A 26682-nucleotide genomic window follows, 5' to 3' on the forward strand; every position below is an offset into this window, starting at 1 on the left:
AGAGCTAATATGAGTCAGATTAGGGATTTGAACCCAGGTCTACTGACATGAAGTATTTTAATTCTCCCATTCAGACTTTCAAAAAAAAAAAAAAAAAAAAGGCTATAATGCATGTCTGTGTTCACACTTTTCTTTATCCCATGTGTCTATACTATCCCCTTTTTTCTTTTGAATTATTATTTTCCCCTGACCCTGGGATGATGATGACAATTATGTTGATGGTTCAGAAAGAAGGTCAGTGGTATGACAGTTTATCACTGCCCTATCACCCCACTCTCCACCAGGAGTTTGACTTCTGATGATTTCGCCATTTTCATCTCCTCAAGATTCTGGCAAAAAGCCTGTTGGGAAAGCGGAAGAGAGATGAAAACTCTATGCTGGAAATTAAGACTAGTAGCAACCACTTTACTTTTTCCTTGAAAGACATATTTTATTGGCCAAGCAAGACTCCCACTGTGGAGAGCCAGAACAATCACATTAACTTCTAAGCTTAGAGACCATTAATTACTGCTACTATTGGGGCCTAAGAAGGTCTGTCAGTAGGGAGAACAATTGAAGGAATTGTCAAGCACAGAGATTAGGTATTTGCAAATCCACTTCACCTGGAAACCCAGACCAAGGGGCTGGAGTGCCATGGAGGAGGGCCAGGAGAAGCAGGAATTGACAGAGATCGAAAGTTTCTTTGGTTGGCAAGATGGAGGAGAAAACCCTTTTTCTTTTGTATATATCTGAGTCCCTCAGCTGAGATCTTGGACTTATTTCCTCTCTCCCATATTTCCTATAATCTATAGAACAGTGCAGTCTGAAATCGCCCATAGCAACTGAAGAATAGAATAATTTGGAGGAGTTTAAGAGATAACTGGGTAGAGGTTTCTGAAGAGGAACACAACAATTTTTCTTTAATTTTAACTATATTTAATAAAGTATGTGGCTACATATGTTGATTGCCTATGTTCTGTGAATATGTGGTAGGAGGGGAAGGGATTCCAGATGTGGGGTGGGAGTGGAACTATAGGTTTCCAATTTTTTAATATTTGAGAAATATTTTATTTTATTCTCTAGGCTTAAGTTCAGAACTGTGCCAGCATATACTTTTTTAAATTATTATTTATTTATTTTTAAGTTTTTCTCTATGTTTACATGATTCATGCTCTCTTTCCCTCCTCTTTTTTCACTCCCCCCTCCCAGAGCTGACAAGCCCAGCATACATTTTTAACTGCCCAGCCAGTCAAAGCTGGGGAGTGCAGTGGTGTGACCTCTTTCAATGTTCCTCAATGAGACTCTGACTAGCACTAGGCTGGTGGCTTGAGAAGACTGCCACCTAATGGACAAATAAGATATTATATTCCCTTGCTGGATAATTAATATAGTGTCACTCTGCCCTTCTATAAGATTAAGGGAAGTAGAATATTTACACTGCAAAGTATGCAAGCAATATACCAAGTATTGCTGAATATACACAAAGTGTCACTCAAACTATATATACAACTGTCAATCAACAAAACTACATATCTTATGTGGCTTAAAACATATTCACATGTATAAATAGACAAATATAAAATCTAAATTATTAGCATAGATCAATGATTTTCTACCTTTTCAAATACAATAATAATTTTAAAATAATTGACATATACACAGTGCTATATTTAAGCTTGCAAAGCACTTTACATATATTTTCTCATTTGAACCTTGCAACAACCGTGTGAAGCAAGTATTAAAATTTTTAACCACACTTTATAGATGAGGAAAATGAGGCTCAAATTGGTAGTCTCACACAGTTATTATGGGTCAAATAACATTGAAATAAATAAGAAAATCTATTAAACTATTACAGTATGATAGGTATGATGATAGGAAAAAGGAAAATACAGTACCTGCTCTTAGAAGTTTACTTTATAATGGATAACAGATATAGATGCAGACACATATTGTGTATGTATGTATATTTTATATACTTTATATTAATATATTGGAACATATATATGTATATACCAATGTATATTAGGACCAATACTCATACCAACCTAATACATTGATATATACTAACATATGTGTGAGTAAATTTATACATGTATATATTAATATAGATATAGACTGTAGGTAGAAGATAATCTGAGAAAAGCTGACATTAGCAGCTAGTGGGACCAGAAAAGACTTCTGGATCCAGAATCTGGGACTGAGCTGAGTCTTGAAGCCAAGGAAACCAAAAGGCAGAGTTGAGGGGCAGAGCCTTTCAGGGTTGAGAAACAACCTAAAAAAACACAGAGATAGTTACATGAGTGTTGGTTTAAAGAGACCAATGAGAATGCATCATAGGGTGTGTTAGGTAGAGTTAGAATAAAAATACTAGAAAGGTATTCTTTCCTCTGACTGGGTGACAAAAGGATCCACTTGACCAACTGAAAAAGGAAATGGCAAAACTACCCCAGTTCCCTTGTCAAGAAAATCCCATGGTTAGCCATCATTCATGAGGGTCACAGAGAGTCAGACACAACCAAACAACATCATCAGTGGAAAAGTAGGAAGAGATTTGGTTATAAATAGAATTCAATGCCAAACAGAGGATTTTATATTTGGTTCCAGAGAATAGAGAGTCACTGGAGCTCCTCAACAGGGGAAGGGTTGATGTGATTGCATCTATACTTAGAAAAATCACTTTGACAGCTGAGTAGAAGACAGATTGAAATGGAGAGAGATTACTGAAGCCAAGGTAAAAGATGATGAGAGGCTGAACCAAGATTGTGGCTATGTACATGAAGGAAAAGGAACATATTTAAGAGAAGGTAGAAATGATAAAATTTGGTCACAGATTGAATGAATATGTGAGGTGAGTTTGAATGAGCATTTAGGATGGCGTCAGCATTGGCAAGTCTGGGTAAACTTGGAGACAGGATTTGAATCCAAGACTTTGGGACTCCAATCTGGCATTCTATCTACTTTGCCATGCTTCATCTCCAAGTAGGAGAATACCAATATGGAAATATGTGGCTAGATATGAACCCGTTATGACAGCTCCCTGGATCAGGATCTAGCTTGGAACAACTGGCTCTCTTGATATCTCAGGTTTGATTCATCATTCTCCAAAACCCTTTGGTTGCTGGAGAATGAAGCAATCCCTTCACTTACAGTGCATTGAGATGATGAACCAGATTCTTGGGTGGTTTTCTTCACTCTTTTTATTGAGAGAGTCTGGGCATTATATTATTTTATGTTACTAATTTTACAATTTACAGAGCTTCCTCCAATATATTTCTCTCATGTAGCTATCTTTAAAAGAGTGCAGGCAACACATGCAACTCTCTAGTGGCTAATTTTTGGTGTCATTTATGTCTTTTGCTTCGCCAATTTATTTGCAGATTTATGGTTCATTGACTTTCACAGTTTCAAAATTAATGCTAAATCAATACTTTGTATAAATTTATGATGATTTTGCTGTAAATTATTTTGCAATAGATTGTATGACTGATGCAGTGTAAAACTGTGTTGTATATAAATGAAAACATTAAGCAAGTTGAAGGCATAAAATCCACCAGCACCCTAATATAGCAGCTTTTGAGTGAGAAACTATGAAGCATTTTTATGCAGCATATGGGACAACTGTGCAGCATGGGGGTTTTAAACATTAATTCTACAGTTGTACTAAATCTAACATGTTAGCCTCTATCTACTAGTGAGCCAGATTTAAAGCGGTAAATTTTCCTTGCTGCACTGAATGCTGAAGCATCTAAAATGGCTGAGCTTAAGGAAGCCAATCTTCATAAAATAAGCACAAGAAAACTTCACTGAGCTGTTTAACAAAGCGAGATCAAATAACTCCCTATATATAGAAAATATTTTAATTATCATGCATTCTAAAATGAGTTTTTCTTTCAAATTTGGAAATTTTTAAAGGATATATTGTTTTAGTGGTCTATTATTTTTAATGAGCAGAATAGCAATCTAGACCGACATAATACTCCAAAAGTGCATGAAAATTCCAATCATCACAGCTTTTGTGCTTACTTTTCTCCCTTTAGAGGGACATTTCCATATTTATGTCTTTCCTTGTATGAATAATAAACTATAAACCATGTAGTTGGCTGACTTAAAGCTGAATGTACTAGAATATTTCCTCTGATATTTCTGTACTTTGAAGAATCCATGATTCCATTGATGTGGGCACCCCCTCCTCTACTGGTGCAATCTGTCCAATCCATCTCTTCTCCTCCTCTGTGGTTCATGTCCATATCTTTTCTTTTTTCTTTTTTTCTTTTTACCCTCTGTCTGATAATCCATATACATATTGGTTCTAAAGCAGAAGAGCAGTAAGGGCTGGGCAACTGAGATTAAGTGACTTGCCCATGGACACATAGCTAGGAAGTATCTGAGATTAGATTTGAACCCAAGTTCTTCCAACTCCAGTTCTGGCTCTCTATCCACTGAGCCAACTAGCTGCCCCCCATATCTTTTCATAAATCATCTATAGGTATTTCTATCTGGAAGCCTTCATCTAGGGCTATTAAAACTTAAGAAGAATGCAATCTGTCCATCTGTTCTTGTTCATTTTTGCTATGGTATCAGCTCACCTCCTTTTGGTTATATAGGCACTTAATGATTTCTTTTATGCCCTTTCAGTATAGCAAAAATATCCAACAATATAAAGAACAAAATCCTAGATTTTCTCCCAGTATCATGGTCATCTCATTTAGCACTTAATATCATAGATCTAGGAAGGGAACTGAGTCTATCCAGTCCAATCCCCCTCATTTTACAAACGTTCAGGGAAATTAAGTTACATGGGTGGTAAGCATTAGAGGTAGGATTTGAATACAGGCCGTCTGATGCCAGAGACATACTTTTCCCATTACTCATACCCTATACTACCCTTAGAACTACCAACAGCATTAATATCGTCTGCCCAGATATGAGAAGTAAGAAGTTAATCTGTGCCTTCTGAGTATGACAGATAAATGAAAGAAATTAATGGTTATATTTCATATCATGGAGAATATCTAATATGTTTCTTTTCATCTTACAGAAGTATGCAAGGTAAAGGGCTCTCAATTTTAATAAAAGTTGTACATAAATTAAATAAGAATTTTGTAACAATGTCAAATGAGAAACCATGGAATAGTCATTTCTACCCTAAAAGGTAGAGAAAGGACAGCTCTGTACTGCATGCTACATTTTCAAAGAGAGCTATAACTCCTGATTGGCTGAAAGAATACTTAGTACAATACCTGTATTTGTATAAGGGACTTCAATTCATTCTAGAAACACTTCGAGAGAAGGCCTCATGGGAAATTATTGAGAAAGATGAGGTGCAAACTTTTAAATGGCAGACTGGAGCCCCAGAGGAAACAGACATGTCTATTACATTGACTTCCAGAATTTAAAACTTTCATAAAAATCATTCTCTTTCTTTCTTAATTTGAGCTAAGGTATTTTATCTCACTCTCAGCTGAAGAACTCTTTTATTATTGTGTTTCTTTGGTCTCTTCTAATCTGCATAATTTCTCCACTTCTGTTTACTGTTTTGCTTGGATTAATAGATTTAATTATCACTCACTTTTCATGATGATCTTTTGTGTAACCAATGTCTGGTATAAAGGACTAAGCTATCGGAATATAAGTTAAGGGCTACCCTTCCCCCTTGATAGTGGAACAGCTTTCCTTCAGAATCTCTTAGAATCATACCCTTAGACTAGAAATATTTGAGGGATAGTAGACAAATATAATTTTTGTCTACTATCCCTCTTGGAGATCAAAGGAAAGCTTGCCTGGCTTCTATAACCCTGAATCCTGCTTACTCCTCTCCAAATCTTGGTTGATGGTGATATAGTTATACTCTTTCTATTGCTTTCCACAAAGAAAGAAAGGAAGTCTGCTTGGATGTGGTATGGGACAGATCAAATCTCAGATCCTATCTCTCCATGCCACCTGCAAACTATGCCTACATATATTTAGACTATGTACATATGCATATATTATATCTTACATATAGAAACTTTAGAGCATTATATAAATACAAGATATTAATATTTAAGAAAATAATTTTATTTGGAAATTTCTTTCTATTCTAATAATAAGGTATATTTCTCTTGATGTTTACTAGTAGTTACTTTTTTCCTCTCCAGAAAAGACAACTCCTTGAGAAATACCGTTTGCTTATGTGAGAGTTTGTGTCTAAATCTAGCTCCCATTATCTAGTGCTTCATTATCTTATATAGTTCTTTCCAAATTAAAAAAAAAATCAACCTGGGGCAGCTGGGTAGCTCAGTGGAGTGAGAGTCTGGCCTAGAGAAAGGAGGTCCTAGGTTCAAACCTGGCCTCAGCCGCTTCCCAGCTGTGTGACCCTGGGCAAGTCACTTGACCCCCATTGCCCACCCTTACCAATCTTCCACCTATGAGACAATACACCGAAGTACAAGGGTTAAAAAAAAATCAACCTACTCATCATTTCTTACGGTGCAGTAGTATTTCATCACATTCATATACCACAATTTGTTCAGCCATTCCTAATTGGACATCCCCCTAATTTCCAGTTCTTTTCCTTTTCTTCTGATCTCCTTGGGAAAGAGACCCAACAATCATGTTGTTGAATCCTGTGAAGATGGGATTAATTCTCCCCTGTACATTTTTTTAGATTTAGTCATCAGAAGCGTATACACCCCACTTATTCTTAAGTATGGGGAGGTCTGTGACCCACGTGTGCTATAGTGGGTGATCAATCAGAAACCCACTGGGCAGTCCTAAGCAAAACTAAAGCTGCAATTGGTCCACATAAAGTAGAAGGAAGGCACAGGAGGTGACAATAAGGAAGGATCTTTAAAAGTGGCAAGAACTTCCTGTGACCAGTTCTTTTGCCTTCGAACTTGGCGCTGGATGAATTCCAGCTTGGGACCTTGGACTGCTTTTCAATTTTTCCCTTAGAACTACCACGTGGGTGAGTGAAAAAGGCTGACTCCCTTTTTTGGCTTTTCTGAGAGGTACTAGCCTCCAGAGAGGCCCCTCATCTTAGTGGAGGCCTCATAGCTAAAACCCTTGTTTAATTTACTTCTGGGCTCCCTTTGCTGGGGCCTCTGAAGCCCTGCCTGATTTGGACTGGGCCAGAGTAATTATCTACTCTCTCTCATTTCCTGACTTTCACTCTTTCTCCTTTTGTAAATAAGCTACCATAAAAAAAGTTGTCTCGACTTGAGTAATATAATTTCAGTAACCACATTAACCACATTTTTATATATTTAGTCCAACCTTTTTATTTTAACTCTTATAATCTAAGGATATATACAGTGTCATAATGGCATAATTCCAAATTGTTCTCCAAAATGGATGGATCAATTCACAATTTCATCAACAATGTATTAGTGTCCCCATTTTCCCACATCTCCTCCAGCATTTGTCATTTTGTCCTTTTATCATTTTAGCCAATCTGATGGTATGAGATATCAATCTTAGAACTGTTTGGTTTGCATTTATCTAATCAGTAGTGAGTTAGAGCACTTTTTAAAATATGCCTATATATGGTTTTGATGTCTTCACCTGAAAATTATCTCTTCATATCTTTTGCCTTTTTTTTTTTATCAATTGGGGTATGGCTCTTATTCTTATAAATTTGACAAAGTTCTCTATATATTTTAGATATCAGACCTCTATCTGAGAAACTATCCTCAAAAATATTTTCCCCGATTTTCTGCTTTCCTTCTAATTTTATCAGCATTTGTTTTATTTGTACAAAACTGTTCAATTTAATGTACTGAAAATTATGCATTTTATATCTCACAATGCTCTCAATCTCTTATTTACTCATAAGTTTCTCTTCCATCCATAAATCTGATAGGCAATATATTCCCTATTCTTCTAATTTGCTTATGACATCTCTTTTTATTTTGATCTTATTTTAGGGAATTGTGTAAGATACCTAGTTTTTGCCAAACTACTTTCCAGTTATCCCAGTGATTTTTATCAAATAGTTATTTCTTATCCCAATAGCCTAGATCTATACTTTTCTCAAATACAAGATAACTATAATCTTTTTATTGTTCGTTTTATGTCTGTTCTATTTCACTGATCTACCTTTCTATTCTTACCCAGTATTAGATTTGATAATTGGTGCTTTATAACACATTTTAAAATTTGGTACTTCTAGACTTGCTTCCTTTACATTTTTTATGAAACCATGGCTAGGAGAAGGAGGGGAGGGAATCTCTACCAACTCCCTAAAAGTCTAAGGAAAGTTGGCATTGTCTGTGTCCCAAAAAGGAGTCTTCTTATTCTTTGATCCAACTATACTAGCCTACTTGTAGGTCTGGAATATAACATTCCATCTTCTATTTCCAAGTCTTTTCACTGGTTATCCCCCAGGCCTGGGAAACTCTGCCTCTTTACTTCAGCCTCTTGGTTTCCCCGGCTTCTTTCAAGACTCAAATCCCAACTTCTGCAGGAGGTCTTTCCTGCCACCCTCTCCCCAACCAGGTACTAGTGCCTTCCATCTTAGATTACTTTCCAATTACTCCATATATGTCTCATATATGCCTAGTTATTTGTGTATGGTCTCTCTAGTACAACGTATACTTCTCAAAGATGGACTGTCTTTGCCTTTATTTGTATAACTGCTATATATCTGTTATATATATATGTTCCTGGCACATAGTAAGTGTTTAATAATGTCCATTGAGTGATTGATTGCCCATGGTCCAAGAAGTAGTAAGCTGCAAAGAACCTGATTCTTTGACTCAGAAGTCAGTATTCTTTCTGCTGTACCAATCTAATCTGGAAGCAGATCACTGATGAATTGAAAAGCCAATTTTGTTTCATTGTTGAAGTCATTGGGATCTTTTGCACTGAAATAAGATAAAATAAATACCAAGATTTTAACCTCCCTCCTTCTCTGAAAAGGCAAGCAATTTGATATAGGTTTTATATGTGATATCATACGAAACATTTCTATAATGGTCATATAGAAGAAGATACATATTTTTAAAACTAACAAAGAAAATAAAGTGAAAAATAGCATGCTTTGATATGCATTCAAGCTCCATCAGTTCCTTCTCTGGAGGTAGAGTCTTTTTTTTATTATTGGTGTTTTAGAATTGTCTTAGATCGCTGTATTGCTGAGAAGAGCTAAGCCATTCACAATTGATCATCATACAATATCGCTATTACTATGGACAATGTTCTCCTGGTTCTGCTCATTTCATTTTGAATCAATTCAGCTAAGTCTCTCCAGGTTTTTCTGGAATTTTCCTGTTTATCATTTTTTATACTCAATAATATTTCATCATAATCATATTCCAAGACCTGTTCAACCACTCCCCAATTGATGGACATTCCTTTAGTTTCCAATTCTTTGCCACCACAAACAGAGCTTACAAATATTTTTGTACAAATAGGTCCTTTTCCCTTTTTAAAAACTCTCTTTGGCAGCTGGGTAGCTCAGTGGATTGAGAGCCAGGCCTAGAGACAGGAGGTCCTGGGTTCAAATCCGGCCTCAGACACTTCCCAGCTGTGCGACCCTGGGCAAATCACTTGACCCCCATTGCCCACCCTTACCACTCTTCCACCTAGGAGCCAACACACAGAAGATAAGGGTTTAAAAAAAAACAACTCTCTTTGGGGTATTGATGGACAAAAGGGAATGTACAGTTTAGTGCCCTTTGGGCTTAGGTCTGAAAGGGTTAGATTGGTTTACAACTCTTTCTTATCTTTCTTCCTTTGTTAAGATACAGTGTGCTTCATAAGAACGTCAGTCTTAGAGTCAAAAGACCTGAGCTCAAGTCCTGGTTTTAATATTACTAGGGATGTGACTCTGGACAAATCATTCACTTCTCTGATCCTTAGTTTCTCTGTGTAAAATAAGGTTGATTGTAATTATTAGTTTTAAGTGTTACTACTATAGAATCATGGAATTAAAGCTCAAAGGAACCTCAGAGGCTACCAATTCAACCTCTTCCTTTCAGACAGGCGGAGACTGAGGTCTATGGAGGTTAAGTGACATGTCCAAGGTCATATAAGTAGTGAGTAGCAGAGCTAAAGATTTGAACACCGATCATTTGCCCCTAGGTATATTGCTTTTTCCACTGTAACATGTTGCCTCTCCAATATCATCTGATATTTTTTCAAAATGACTGATGGACTTGACTCTGTATGGATGAAACCTAAAATCTCATAGGAATTTCAGCGCAAGTCAGTCTTTTCAGTTTAACAAATTGCATACCTCACAGACACTGAGTGTTGCAGAACAATGCTCGAATCTAATCAGCCGTTAGAGTGTCAGTCAAATGTTCATCTTCATCTGTTTTATACATCACCAACGCCAGAGCGAGATGAGGAGGAATGACAACAGCTTCCAGAGCCCCAGGCTCTGTGACAGTTTTGTGGCTCATATTCTCTGGCTCTGCCCCACAGGAGTGGTGGCCCAGATTCCTTCTTGCAGTATAGGGTTGGTTTATGTATGGCTTTATCCAACCAGATCATGGTTCAACCCCTGTCCTACTTAAGTATCCCTGCTGCATTTCATTGGAAAGCCTTTATAAAGGCATAATTAACCATAGGCAGCTCTTTAATCATTAGAAGTATATAAAAAACCTAAATACACCAATGTGCTCAGTGGGGCATTTTCTTCTAGCACATTTGATCTTCCTTCGATGCAAGCCCAATAATCCCTCTTTCTGCAAGTAAACTGGAAGAACTGAAGAACTCAGTTCTTCCTCCCAGTTGTTCCCAGCTAGCAAGGACTTCTGCCCCTGGATTTTCCACAGGGTCATTGTTCAACAAATAGCGGTCATTTTGTAGCTCAGGGCTTTCATGCTCTAGCTTTCTCTCTCGGGGTTCAAGATCCATCGGCAGGCTAGTTCCACACTGATGCCCTCATCTGAATAATTAGTTTCCTATCCTCGATCCTCTGTCTCCCATTCACAACAACAAGTGTGAGGAGAAGAGATTTCATACAGAGAGCTAAGGAATCCAGGAAGAAGTTAAAGATGTGGTTAAAAAAAAGGAGTTCATTCTTAGCAATACAGTGATCCAAAACAATCCTCAAGGACTAATGATGAAAAATGCCGTCCACCTTCAGAGAAAGAACTGATGGAATCTGAATGCAGACCAAGACATTCTTTATTTCACTTTCTTTCTTCCCTTTTTGTTTGTTCGAGTTCTCTTTCACAAAATGACTAATATGGAAAGATGCTTTACACTATTACACATGTAAAATTTATATCAGATTGTTTGCTGTCTCTGGAAGGAGGAAGGGAGAAATTTATCTCAAACCAAAAAAAAAAAAGGTTAAAATTGTATTTCTCATGTAATTGAGGGAAAAATAAATTTCATTTTTAAAATATTAATATTAAATAATATTTTAAAAATAAGTTTGTTTTTTAAAGCTAACTAAAAATAAAAATAAAAGAGCAAGTGTACCAAATGTGAAGAGGATTCTTAAGGAAATGGTCCCTGAGCTTATACAAAGTTTTCCCTTAGGACAAGCCTAAGAGACCTCATGCAAATTTAAAACTCATCTATAATTTCGATAAAGAACTGCCTGGGAGGGGGCAGCTGGGTAGCTCAGTGGAGTGAGAGTCAGACCTAGAGACAGGAGGTCCTAGGTTCAAACCCGGCCTCAGCTGCTTCCCAGCTGTGTGACCCTGGGCAAGTCACTTGACCCCCATTGCCCACCCTTACCACTCTTCCACCTATGAGACAATACACCGAAGTACAAGGGTTTAAAAAAAAAAAAAGAATGGCCTGTATCCATTTTGCCATGTTGCCTCTCATTAAAGATGCCACCTTTCTGAATACCACCAAAGACTATCAGTTTTTTGACTGTTTTAGGACTCTCCTGACTCACTAATTCCACTAAGACCCTCAGATCTTTTTCAGAAAAGAAATGCTATCTTGTACTTGGAAAATTGATTTTCTGAAGTATGATATAATTAAATTAAATCATTAAACTCATATTGTTGCATTTAGTCTAAATAATGTCAGCTGTCAAGGTGTTTTGGAATCCTTCCTCTTTCTACCTACCTATCTATCTACCTACCTATCTATCTGTCAGAAGTTTACTTATTAGCCATTTGGAGAGGTGAGAAATGTTGACTAACACAAAGACCAGCACAGATCTCTGAGGTATCCAAGGGAGACTTTTTTCCAAATTGACTTTGACTTATTAATGACTTTTTTGGATCTGGTCATTCAGTGAATTCATTAACTTGTACTATCATCTAATCCCCAGTTCTCCATCTTGTGCATCGGAGACCGTCAACAGTTTTGCTAAATTGTAGGTGAAATCTATCTTCAGTATTCTCTTGGTTTCCCAGCAGTAGTCTAATAATCTTGTCAACAAAAAAGGAAATGAGGTCAGTCTGACATAGCCTGTTCTTAATGAAGCCATTCTGTCTCTTTGTGATCACTGCTTCCTTTTCTAGAGGTTCACTAACAATCCCTTTGATAATGTGTTCCGGAATTTTGCCAGGAATCCAGGACAAACTCATTGGCCTCTAGTCTGTCAACTCCATTGTCTTAATGTGACAATTTGATGTTTATGAGAAAGCCTAAGAGTTCTCACTTTCTCAGCCCAACCCACCCCCATTGAATGGTGAAAGTAATTCAGTGGTTCTATTCTTCTAGTCTATTTTCACTTTTGTCTTCTGATGAAGGGAGAATTTAAAAGAGCCTGCCCTAGAATGACGTTTTTTTCATGGATATAAAATATTGAAACAGACAACTTCATAGAAAGAGGGTGAAAGTCCTTTATCCACCCTCCTTAAGATCAAAACATTCCATAAACAAAGCAGATCTTTGGGGGGATGGGAAGGAGGGAAATAACATTTTAGAAGACTAAATTCTACTTTAGAATTCATTTTTGAATAAAAATGGCTTAAGAAAATTTGTCCCAAAACAGACACTGATGGATTCGACTAATGATAATATAAATCTGCTGATGAATCTGTAAATCTTAATCACTCAAGTTGAAGTATTGCTATGAGCTCTTAATTGGTCTTCCTGCCTCCAGATTCTCTTCCTTCTCTCCAGAGCTACAAAAATAATCTTCCTTAGGGCATAGGTATGAACATGCTGCACACTCCCAGTAGAAACCTTCAAGGGTTCTCAATTGCCTCCAGGATAAAATAAAAGCTCTAAAAGCTAGGAAGTATCTGAGGCTAGATTTGAATTCAAGGTCAATTGGCTCCCACTATGCCTCATTTTTTACTCCAGGTCCTAGTCAAATTTGTCTATGAGCAATTTCCCCAGTTTGACATTCTATCTCCCATCCTGTATCTTTGCACTAGCTAGTAGGAAAGGGGGTTGGGTTTGCTCTACAGGTAAAGGCCTGATGCCATGGCTACAGCAAGCCTAGGAAGTTGTTCGAACAACTGCAGAACAGCCCCTACACCTTGGTTCAAGATCCTCAAAGGTCAGTCTTGGGTTTTTTTTTAAATATAGGAATAATAATCGGGGGTGGAGGAGGTTGCAGCTGGGTGGCTCAATGGATTGAGAGCCAGATTTAGAGATGGGAGGTCTTAGGTTCAAATCTGCCTCAGACACTTCCTAGCTGTGTGACCCTGGACAAGTCACTTAACCCCCATTGCCTAGCCCTTACTGCTCTTCTGCCGTAGAATCAATACAAGTAATGATTCTAAGATGGAAGGTAAGGGTTTAAAACTAAAATAATATAAGAATAATTTGCATGTAATATTTCATACACGTCATAAATTTGGCTCATTCATTTTGCCCCCACCTAGAGTTTACGCTAGAAAAATTTCCAAATATATTTTAGGGATAGCTCAGGTTATGTTTCCCACTAATATATTCATCTCCTCTCCATCTTCATATGGCCCATGAGGAAACATATTCCCATCACAGTCTAGGACACGTTTATTGCAAGAAATGGTTATTTAAAAAGACATCATTGAAAAACTGAGGTTGGAAGCATGACAGAATGGTTGGAGATCAGCTTCAGAGTCAGGAAGACCTGAGGTCAAATTCTGCCTCTGGTATATCCTAGCTCTGTAACTCTGAACAAGTCAGTGGTAGTTTCCTAAACCAATGAAATTGGAAACCCAGCCAAAAATCAAACAAACAGATAGATGATAGATAGATAGATAGATAGATAGATAGATAGATAGATAGATAGATAGATAGATAGATAGATAGATAGATAAATGAATGAATGAATGAACAAATAAATGAATAAATGAATAAACAAACGAATGAATGAATGAATGAACAAACAAACAAATGAATGAATGAATGAATGAATGAATGAATGAATGAATGACTCCAAGTGCCTGTATGCCAACCCATCAATGCCTGGCTTCCCAACTTTGTCCTTTCTAAGGGAACCGCTGAGGTATGGTGATCTTTCTCTACTATTCTGATATCACCCTGACCTGAACATTCCTCCTACCACTTCAAAGCGTCAGAGAAAAAGACAAGACATTGTTTGACCAATGTCCACTTCAGAATGTGGAGGAAAGATTAAGCATCCTAACAGTGGCTATACCTGGAACTGACCCTCCTCATCTCTGCCTCCCAGAATCCTCTGGGGATCCTGCAGCTCAGGGGAGACCTCTGCCCCCAAAGGGCTCCAGCTCTGCACTCACATGAACCTGAAACCATCCCGGAGGGGCCTGACCCCAAAATGAGAGCAGTAGATTTTGGGTTTTGGGGTTCTCTCTTTCTCTGGCTTGTAACTCCAGAAATATCTTGAAGACAAAAATTAAATATGGTTCATAGCTAGAGTTGCCTCAAAATGTAGGTAACAGGAGGCAGCTAGGTGGGTCAGCGGAAGAGAGCCAGGCCTGGAGATGGGAGGATCTGAATTGAAATCATGGTCTCAGATACCTCCTAGCTGTGTGACCTTGGGCAAGTCCTTTAACCCTAATTGCCCAGTCCTTCCCAGGCTTCTGCCTTGGAACTGATACTTAGTACCTGAGGTATAAAAGGCCAACTCTGTGAGGAGTCACATTCCTCAGGCTTAAATGGAATCCCTACTGACATCTGAGCCAATACATTGTCCTGACCAGGTGCTGCTGCCCTGACAAATGCAGACAAATAGAGTTATGTGCACCTTGGGCCAGTGATGTATCGTTATTAAATTTTATGTTTATTAATAATTACTTCTGGGGGCAGCTGGGCAGCTCAGTAGATTGAGAGCCAGGCCTACAGACAGGAGGTCCTAGGTTCAAATCTGATCTCAGACACTTCCCAGCTATGTGACCCTGGGCAAGTCACTTGACCCCCATTGCCTAGCCCTTACTGCTCTTCTGCCTTAGAACCAATACACAGTATTAATTCCAAGACAGAAGGTAAGGGTTTAAAAATAATAATAATAATAATAATAATAATAATAATAATAATAATAATAATAATTACTTCTTGGGGAAGCTAGGTGGCTGCATCCAGGCCTGGAGAAAGGAGGTCCTGGGTTCAAATTTGACTTTAGACATCTCCTAGCTGTGTGACCCTGAGCAAGTCACTTTACCCCCATTGTCTAGCCCTTACAGCTCTTTTGTCTTGGGCCTGATAAACAGTATCAGAATGTAAAGGTTTAAAAAAAACATGGGTAGCAGGGCCTTTTCTAGAAAATTGACATTAGGTATAGGGGGCAGCTGATTATTTCCTCTACTATAGAAAAAATGTCTAAAACATAAAAGACTCCTGTTCATAAACAAATATATGAAACATAAAATATTCAGTTAGCTCATTATATTCCTATGCTGCCAAGGAAAGTAAAGCCAACTTTGTGGGATGTCTGGACAGATATTTTATGTCCACATTCACTTCAAATCTATATACCTTAAATCCAAGGAATCTGCAAGGCACGCGTCTCCTAACCAGGCAGGGTATGGCTCTCTTTAGTCCTTTGGCTGTGGGATGATCCTGGCAGGGACTTTCTTCTCAAAGAAACGTTCCTTCCTCTGGACACAGATGCTCAGCTTTGAAAATGTGGAACTCTCAACCCATCAAGTTACTTAGACTGGGAACATCCATTTCTCATAATGAATGACCACTGGCCTGTGCTCAGGGAAGGAAACAAAAATAAAACAGAAGGTAGCCTGGGACTCAGATTCACCTGGCCAAGTACACATTCCTTTTCTTATAGCTGCTATTTCTGATGGATGGGGAACAAGAGAAGCCTTCTCCCCATCCTTTGGTAGGAGTTGAAGAGAAAGGGAAGGGTCCTAAACAAGAAGGCCCAGAAAGAAAAGAAGCAAAGTCATTTCCACAGCTGTTTCGGAGAGTTCATCATCCTGGACTTGGGAATCTAACCTCCAGCTTTTTTTTTTTTTTAATTCTTATTTTTCCACTTTGAATCAATACTAAATTGGTTCCAAGGCAGAAGAACGATAAGGAAGAGGACGTTGGAATTAAGTGACTCACCCAGGGTCAAACAATTGGGAAGTATCTGAGGCCAGATTTGAACCAAGGACCTCCCATCTCTAGGACTGGCTCTCAACCCATTGAGCCACCCAGCTGCCCCTACCCTCCAGATTCTTAATGGAAAATCATCACTGACAGAACTGTAGGGGACTAACTGACCCCACCCCATCCCAGCAAAATATCTGTTTCACTGTATCATTCCAAAAAAGCACATATCCTTTATCAAGGAACTAAAGGACACATCCAGTTTCATGAGAGGCATCCAGGCCTGTAATCTTATCAGGTATTTTGCCTTTGATTAACTCCCAGATTATTTTCCAATCTTCTACATATGATGAAAAAACTCTGGATTTTGAGTCAAATGACTTATATGTACCACCTGTGTGACCCAGGACAGGTCTTTTACTTTCTCTGGGCCTCAGTTTCCTCATCTGAAAATTGAAGTTGGATTGGATGTTTTCTAAGGTTTTTTCCTAGCTCTAAATCTAAGATATATACTTCTGGTCACCCAATTTTATAAACCAAGAGATGTCCTCGACTCTTCCCTCTCTCCCACTTATCACATCTCATCAGTCAATTAGTTGTCGTATCTTTTCAATTCTATCCTACCACCTCCTCTTGCATCCATTCCCTTTTGTGAATTCACGCCACAATTACCCTAATTCAAGCCTTTATCACTTGTCACCAAAACTATTGTACAAGTTCCTAATTAGTATCCTTGTGTCTAGTTTCTTCCCTCTCTCATTCATTCTTCCTCCACACAACTGTCAAAGCGATACTCCTAAAACAGAGATCTAAAAATGTTACTCTTCTGTTAAAAAAGCTTCAGGGGTTCCCTGTTGTCTCCAGGATAAAATGCCAGCTCCACTCAGTATTTAGCCCTTTACAATCCATCTTCAATCTACATTTCCAGGCTGATTAAACTATATTGCCCATTACTACTGTCATGACTATAAAGGATCCAAGGGAGATGTACAGATGTACAATGATATTGATGTATCTATCTGTATTCTCCTCAGCTGCAGTTGATGGAGGAACACCTATTCCGTTCACCCTTGACTGCTGCTGTAAGTTGTCCCTTCTCTCTAACAGCTGTAAGTCTAAGTAAGACCCTTGAGAGGTTAGATAGATGGGTAACCTTTCCAGGTCTAACCTGGGGTTGGATAAATTAGTATTGGGCTATTGATTTGCCTTGGATAACGTTGAGGATCTGACTTCGTTTGACTCCCTTCCCAAGGGCCATGATAGAAAGACCACTCAGGAAGGTACCTGTTGTTGAACACTCTTTATCTATAAACAGGGAAAGGATAACAAGGTCAAGGATTGGGGATTGGAAACCCTATTGATCTATTATCTATAAACTAGTTGACAATCAGGACTGGGGATTGTTTTATTTTTGTCTTTGTAGCTCCAGTGTCCCCAGGAACCTCCCCAACTGGTTAAATGAAGAAGCTCTGGGGAAGATTAAAAATCCAGTCACCCTAGCAAAATGAGACCAGCAGTAATGGCCCAAATCCTTTTTCTTCAGGAGGTGGGGTTTGAATATCAACTCAGTCTTCCCTTCCCCTGCTGGTATGAATCAATGCCTGCCTGTGCCCAAGTCCAAACTCCTCACTCCTTTCCTCTAATTCCTGGTTCTTCTAAAACAAAATAAAAAACCTTTAAAAAACTTAATTAGACATGTCTAACCCAGACTGAATCGCCTGCAGCACCAGGATGGGGAAAGGAAGGGAGAAGGGAGATAAGTTCAATCAGATACCTTAAGAAAACTTGCGTAGAAATTTATTACGTGTAATTGGTAAAAAATAAATAAATAAAATAAAAATAAAAAGGGGGCAGCTGGGTGGCTCAGTGGATTAAAAGCCAGGCCTAGAGATGGGAGGTCCTGGGTTCAAATCTGGCCTCAGATACTTCCAAGCTGGGTGACCCTGAGCAAGTCACTTAACTCCCATTGCCTAGCTATAACCACTCTTCTGCCTTGGAACACAGTATTGATTCTAAGACAGAAGGTAAGGGTTTTAAAAAAATTTTTTTTAAGTATTTTTTAAATTAGAAAATAAAATGAGTTTACACAATAAAAAATAATTTTAAAAATTAGTTTTAAAAAAGGCATTTGCACTTTTTGTGGTGGCAAAAAACTGGAAAACGAGGGTATGCCCTTCAATTGGGGAATGGCTGAACAAATTGTGGTATATGCTGGTGATGGAATACTATTGTGCTCAAAGGCATAATAAACTGGAAGAATTCCATGTGAACTGGAAAGACCTCCAGGAATTGATGCAGAGTGAAAGGAGCAGAACCAGAAGAACATTGTACACAGAGACTGATACACTGTGGTAAAATCTAATGTAATGGACTTCTGTACTAGCAGCAATGCAATGATCCAGGACAATTCTGAGGGATTTATGGAAAAGAACGCTACCCACATTCCGAGGAAGAACTGCAGGAGTGGAAACATAAAAGAACAACCACTGGAACACATGGATTGATGCGGACATGATTGGGGATGTAGACCCAAAACGGCCACAGCGATGCAACTATCAATAATATGTAAATAAGTCTTGATTGATGACACTTGTTAAAATCAGTGGAAATGTGCATTGGATATGGTGGGGGGGTGGGGGAGTGAAAGGGAAAGTAAAAACATGAATCATGTAACCATGGAAAATTTTTCTAAAAAAAATAAAATATTTAAATCTTAAAAAAAAAAGAAAAGGCATTTAGTGAAATAAAGTAATAATAGTAAAAACAGGCCATTTAACCAATAAATCTGCTTTACATTTTCTCACAAATATACATTATCACCTCTCTCTACAACTGGCCCCTTCCTTCTTGGACCATGCCTAGGGATTCAGCCCCTGGAGTCTCCCTAATATGGTGATTTCAGATATAATAGATCTGCTTTTCAGAATATGCAGAGGCCCTGATTTAGTATTTCAGCTAGCTGCTGCTGATAATATTTCTATAACAAAGGCATGGAAATATGTATTGAGTGACCTTTCAACCAAACATTCATCAATTGTCCTTGTGTTCAAAATTTGCCACAGTTCAGTGTACACAGGACCCAACAGCCCCATGAACACACTTCCAGCAAAACTAACCGACAATTCTGCTTGTAAGGAAATAATACGCTTTATTCAATTTGACCAGGAAGAGGTTACAAAGCAAAAATTCACCAAAAAGAAAGATAAAAAGTTACAAGGAGAGCCTCCGATAATAAATATAGATCTCATGCTGGAAATTTCAACTTCTCTAGCTGCTATAGGTCCCTTCATTGAAAAAGAAAGCGGAGGTCGCCACTATGTTAACATGACTTTGCCACTTGATACGGTTATATCTGCAGATCCAGAAGAATCATAGGGAAGAGTTCAAAGCCGTCTACTAAATTCAATTCACAATCAACTAACTGATATGGAGAAATGCATTTTGAAATACATGAAAGGAACATCTATCGTGGTCCCTGAGCCATTGTACTTTTTGTTACCGGGAGAAAAAAAATCTTGTTACGATTTCATATCCATCAAGAGTTCCAGATGGTCAGCTGCAGTCTTACAGAAAGGAATTGCACGACCTGTTCAACCTACCTCATTATAGACCTTACTTCAAAGGAGCTAATGCATATCATTTCCCAGATGAATCCCATAAAGACGGGCATAGGAGGAATTCTCATACTCGTCTAAATCCACTGGGTACAAAAGTCTGATGTGATTTACATAGTTTGTAGCATATATGGTTATCATCATTACATGCAAGATTAGATAGATGGCAGGTCTCTACAAACTTTGTTCTTGGTTCAGGCACAAGGGATATACTGGCAGGTCCATTCCAACACATCCGGAGATTCATCGGGCTCTTGACGTGCACGAAAGCCAACAACGTTTGTCGGGTCACGACAATGGGTTGGTTCTACGGAGGTACAGCTAGTTCTGAGCCAATTGATGGGGATAACTTCAAAAATATTGTTTGTCAGCCAATGTGAACTGGCATCTTAAGGAAAGAAACTTGCTAATCATTTCCAGAGTGAAGGAACTTTAATAATGATCGGGAGAGTTGTGCTTCATCCAATACTAGGAGTAGGATGGAATGAGATGACAGGACAAGTACAATAAATCCATATTACACCATACCAGAGGAACTGCAAACCATTTGGGGAAAGGATTGGCATGGATGGAAGGTTCCAGGATTTTGAGAAAAGGGTACTTACTATAATTTCTGTCTTCTTCAGCAACCAAAGACTATTTGAAGAATCTGAGTAGAACCAATATTTATTGGGGTTTTTGTTTGTTTATTATTACCTGGTGTAGTGGAATTGCGCATTGGTTATGGGAAGGGGTGGGAGGAGGGAAGGGAAAGAATATGAATCATGTAACAATGGAAAATTTTTCTTAATTAGTCAATAAAAATTTTTTTAATTTCCTAAAAAAAATTTATTACCTGGTGTAGGTGCATGATAGTTACATAAAAATAAAGCACAAATTTCATATAAAAATATAAAGAAGGCAAATGTATATAATAACAGTTTCAAATACAGCAATGTAGTTGGGACAACAAGCACATACTAGTGTAAAGCATTCTTTAATCAGTGCTTTTGGTAACAATAGAATCTGTCAATGCTACAATAATTTAAGAATGATTAAAGTTAGTTTTACTTCAAAAAATATACATAATCAGTGAGAAGATGCACACCCTGGGGAACACATGTAAAGGAGCACATATGTAGAAGGACAACTCACATGCATGATACTAACGGTTATTGCTATCTTCTGGTAATGTCAACACACTGCTTCTCCTGGATCTACCCTTCTCTGCTCTGGTATTCTCTGTAAGGTCTTTCTTTTCTGGTCTCCCATGGTTTCTACTTGACAGTGTTCCTCTGGTCCCAGGGTTACTGTGGGCCACTGCCAGGTATGACTCCATAGGATATAAATTTGTGAAACTTCATGCTACTTCTCATATCACCTTCAACTGGAGTCCTCTATTGAGATGTTACCTATTTCCCACAGGACAAGTCAACAAGCATTTGTCAAGCTTTCGATGTGCCAGGCACTATTTTGGGTGTTGGTGATATAAAGAAAGGAAAAAATAGTGGGAGACAAATGAGCTGTGCCACATCTCTTTTAACTTACTGGCTTAAGGTTCAATTCTTTTGGAAAGGCAGGGCCTCCATACCCATAACAGATGAAGGGAAAGCATTTACCTGCTTTCTTTCCCATAGCAGAGTCTGTCCTCAGAGCCTTGGTAATGATGGGCTTTTTTCATTCTAATATAAGCCTTGCCTCCATGGCAAAGCTTTTGGAACATAGAGTGTCTGTTTAAGTATTTTCTATAGGCACTAAATATATTTTTAATTCTTAACTTCTTGATAGCAAGTATATGATCTCTGCCCCAAATCTCTATCTGACAGGGTCAAAAAGTCTTCATACCTCCCATTAATTTCCATTTGCCAAACTAAACTGATTCAACATCATTTTAGAAATTATGCTTCCAACAAACTGCCAAGGGATGTCTGGTTCTAAGACTCTACAGATTTCTCCACTGAAATTCTTTTTGGTTTCCTATACAAATGAATGGAAAGAAGTAAGGCAAATGGGGCCAAAAAAAAAATCTCTAAAAGGAGTATCTTCAGGGCCTGTCTTCTACCTCAATCACTCCAACCTTTTGTCCCAAATTTCTACCTTTACTATGTAGATATGACTGAAACTTGGCTTTGAGCCCCTCCTTACATAAGTAAGCATGAAATATTATCTTGAAGGTCAGAAAACAAAAGTGCAAAAGGTCTGTGACTTACTAAAGGTTGAACCTTTGAACCTTTAACATTTTCCTTAGAATCTAATTCAATTTAACAAGCATCTGTTAAGTGTGCACGGGACTGTGTTAGGCACAGGGGATACAAAGATGTACCCTTACTCTCATGAACTATACAAATAAGAATCATAGAAAATATAAGATAATTACAACAGAGTAGTGCTTATCAGTATGGAAGACACACTTGAGGTTAGGCGGTAGAGGGCTGGGATTAGAATTCACAGAGGAGGTCTCTCAAATTGAAACTTGAATGAAGGGAAGGATTTTAACAAGTGGAGATATTGGGGGAGACCTCCAGGAAAGAATAGTTTGTAACTGCTGGCATAAGAAGGCAAGATAATTCTAGGTATCGGTGGTTTGTAAGTTTGGGTAAAACAACTAACATGTAAAGTCATGTGCAAGTTAAGAAGGTAGACTAGGATCAGGCTATGAAGGACCTTAAATGTCAGGCTAAGGAGTTTATATTCTATTTGGTAAACAATGGGGAGATGACATGGACATACCTGTGCATTACACAAAGATCATTCTGTAATGTAAAGGATGAATTGGAGAGAGGAAATGCTGGAGGCAAGATGACCAGAGAAAAGGTTCTTTCAATAGTATGAGTAAGACATCACAAAAACCTAAACTAGAGTGGTAGTAAATAGTGGGAATGAAAAGAGAGAATGGATGATTGAGATATTATCACAGGAGAATAGATAGAATTTATCATCTAATGTATATAAAATGGTAATGGAGACAGAAGAATCAAGGATACGCTATGATTTCTGCCTGGGAAACTGAGACAATGATATCACCAACAAAAATAGCCTAGTTAAGAGGAAGAACAGATTTGGGGGAAAAGATATAATGAAGAAAATGCACAGGCTCGAGAGTCTGTTGTCCTAAGTTTAAATTCAGTCTCCTATCTATGTGGTAAGCAAATCATTTCATCTTGCTGAACTTCCATTTCCACTGTCATAAAAAGGGGGGGTTGGATTAGATAGCCTCTAGGGTTTAAAACTATGATTATATAATCCTATGATGATTTCAAGTATGGACACATTGATATTGAAGTAAAAGTAGGGCACTTTTTTGTGATAGCAAAAATATTGAAACTAAGTAGATGCCCGTGAAATAGAGAATGGCTAAAGAAATTTTTGGTACCTAAGTGTAATGGAAAATAAGTAACAGGGACAGTAAGGTGGCTTAGTGGATAGAGAGACAGGCCTGGAAATGGGAGATCCTCAATTCAATATGATTTCAGACTTTTTCCTTACTGTGTGACCCTGGGCAAGTCGCTTAACCCCAATTGCCTAGCCTCATGGTGGCAAACCTATGGAACCCATGCCATAGTCAGCAGGCAGAGACCTCTCTGTGGGCACAGTTTGTTACTAGAAAACCAGAGGTTAGGTAGAGCCAGACTGCCCCCCTCCACCTCTCCATGCTCTCCTGAGGATATCACCCTCCCCTCTGCCCAGCAATCCAATGGGAGTATTTCCTCCCTTCCCTGTCTGGGGTAAGGTGAGTGGCTCACATGCTACATGAGGATGTGGTGAGGACAGCAGCCTATTGAATCTGTGGCAAAGGTGATTCCTGTGGTGGGGTTGGAGCAGAGCTAGGTTTGAGGGAAGCATATCTCACAGTGTGGCTCATAGCTGGAGGGGAGCAGAGCTGGAATGGAGTGGAGTGCTCGGGTCATAGCCCTCCCCCTTTCCATGTGTGTCTGAGAACATTTCTCATATCACCTACCCCTCTGCCCAACAACCCAATGGGAGAGCTTCCTCCTTCCCCTGTCTGGGTTAAGGGGGGTGGGGCACAGTACTCCATCTCTAAAAGGTTTGCCATCATTAGCCTAGCCCTTAACATTCTTCTGCTTTAGAATCAATTCTTAGAATTGATTCTGACAGAAGGTAAAAGAAAAAGGAAACAGCAATATATGTGATGAATACAGAAAAGCATGAAAAGATCTATATGAACTGATACAAAGTGAACTAAATAGAGCCAAGAAATAATACACCGAGTAATTACAACAATGTAAATGGAAAATGGAAATGGAAATGGAAAACACCAAAATTTAAAAGGTGAATGTAACAAAATTACAAAGAAGCAGGACTCAAATGAAGAGATGGCAGAGGCCACCCCAATCCACTTTTTCATGAGGTGTTTGCATATTGCACAGGTTTTTTAACTTTTTCAATGTATTGACTTCATTTATTTTTCTTCTCTAAAAAAATATCATTTGTTAGATGGAATGGCTCTCTAGGAGAGGTAGGCAGAAGGATACTTGGGATAATAGGAGAGGTAGGCAGAAGGATACTTGGGATAATCATCAATAAAAAAATTATTTTTTAAAACAAATTGAAGGGGGGCAGCTGGGTAGCTCAGTGGAGTGAGAGTCAGGCCTAGAGACAGGAGGTCCTAGGTTCAAACCCGGCCTCAGCCACTTCCCAGCTGTGTGACCCTGGGCAGGTCACTTGACCCCCATTGCCCACCCTTACCACTCTTCCACCTATGAGACAATACACCAAAAGTACAAGGGTTTAAAAAATTAAAAAAAACAAAAACAAAAACAAATTGAAGGTAGGATATCCAGGTGGAGATAGTCAGCTGGTAGACAGAAATATATGATGGGAGAAGTTGGTGAACTAAAGACTTATTGGTATAGGTAATAAATGGGATTGAAATCTATGGCAAAGACAATAAATCCCTCCCTCTTTCTGCTATCCAAGGATTCCCAGTGGGAGGCACTGATGCTACCCCTTGTCTCCTTATAAAAGCAGCCCTTGAAAATTTGTTTAACCTGCCCCAACTTCCCTATGGGTTTATAGGCACAGAGAGACACTTGGTAAGAAAGAAAAGGCACAGGGCATCTAGATGGCTCAGTGGAAAGAGTACCAGGTCTAGAGGTGGGAAGTCCTGGGTTCAAATCTGAACACAGACACTCCCTAGTTGTGTGACCCTGGGCAAGTCACTTAACCCCAATTGCCTAGCCCTTACCGTTCTTCTGCCTTGAAATAGATTCTTAGTATAAATTCAAAGACAGAAGGTAAGAGTTTTAAAAAAAAAAAAAAGGCACACTTCAGTGTTGGCTCAAATTGAAGGTGGAACATCCAAGCAACAGAGAAGAGAAAAGACAGACAGTATTGATCTCCTGTAAGTCTGCATGGATCAATCAAATAATCAACAAGCATTTATTAAGCACCTACTATAGACTGTGCGCCAAAATAAAACAGTCTCTGCCCTAAAGAAGCTTACATTCTAACGGGATGCATGGAAAAGATGAAAGAGAGAAATTCACTTGAATAATGTAAGAAAGAAAAGTTCTAATAGGAAATCCCTTCTCCAAAATGGCAGCAATGTGAGGTTTGGAGCTATGGGAACTACATATAAAAGAAGGCTTAAGAGTCATGGAGGTAGGATAGTTATAAAATGCACTGAGATTTGTCTTATCCAGTCCAGCAGTGCTTGGGCCCCTGTTTCTCTGGAAAAGGGATGAGTGCCCTCTGTTGGAAGAAACACAAGCTGAGGAGAGTAGCAAAGCATAGTGAGGGCAAAGGGGTAGAAAGCTGGGGGTGTAGAAGATGGTGCAGAAGGAATATACAGGTTGAGAAATGGACCAGCAAAGCCTACTGAGGGATAAAACTGTACACAGTGCAGACAGAAGAAACTTGAAGAGCAAAAGTGTGGGTGAGCAAATCCCAATCGGAGTCCTATCCAGATTCAAAGTGTAAATCTAAGAGACTGCATTACTCCCACAGAGGCATTTTTACTTTCTGTGAGCTAAAATGTGAGTCTTGTCCATTTTTATTAAATTATAAATAAAATTAACCATCTTTTAAACCTTATGAGCCTGGTTATCCTTGTAAAGGTTCAAATATTGAAACTTCAGATAATCTGAATCCACAAAAGCAAAAAAAAAAAAAAAAATCCCCAAAGTATCTCCAGGTCTTTTGTTGAGCCTCTGACTCAACAGTTATGAAAGTTTAAATATAATAATCATGGTATAATCTCTATATTACAAAGCAACATTTTACAAAATTAAACATATATATGTAAAATCCAGCTATTATTAATACTCTCCATTAACATAAATAATAGCAAAATATATGGGATTTTAAAATAATTGGAAAAAATCCAAGAAACGTTGCTTACCTTCATTCATAAAAATAAATGAGTCACTTCATTTTTGTGCTTAACAATAACAGTGGCTTACATTTAAATAGCATTTAGTATGTGTCGGGCACTGAGCTAAATACTTCACAATTATTATCTCATTTGATTCTCGCTATAACCCTGGGAGGTGCGTGCTATTTTTATCCTCATTTTACTGATGAGGAAACTAAGGCAAACAGGTGAAATGACTTGCCTATCATTACACAACTAATAAGTATCTGAGGTTGGATTTGAACTTAGCTCTTGATGACTTCAGGTCAGGTCATCATGTGCCACCTTGCTGATCCATCAGTACTTAATGATAAAAATAAATCATAACTCAACTGAACACTTCAAAAGAAGAAAACAGTTTTGTCTGAAGAC

At 38.4% G+C, this 26682-nt stretch overlaps 1 pseudogene; it reads left to right on the forward strand.

The window, feature by feature from the left end:
• Window positions 1-19233: 19233 nt before the first annotated feature.
• LOC123243838 lies at window positions 19234-20602 on the forward strand (annotated as a pseudogene).
• The last annotated feature ends 6080 nt before the right edge of the window (window positions 20603-26682 follow it).

This window comes from Gracilinanus agilis, chromosome 4 (genome assembly GCF_016433145.1).
Source record: "Gracilinanus agilis isolate LMUSP501 chromosome 4, AgileGrace, whole genome shotgun sequence".
In the NCBI taxonomy this organism is placed as follows: domain Eukaryota; kingdom Metazoa; phylum Chordata; class Mammalia; order Didelphimorphia; family Didelphidae; genus Gracilinanus; species Gracilinanus agilis.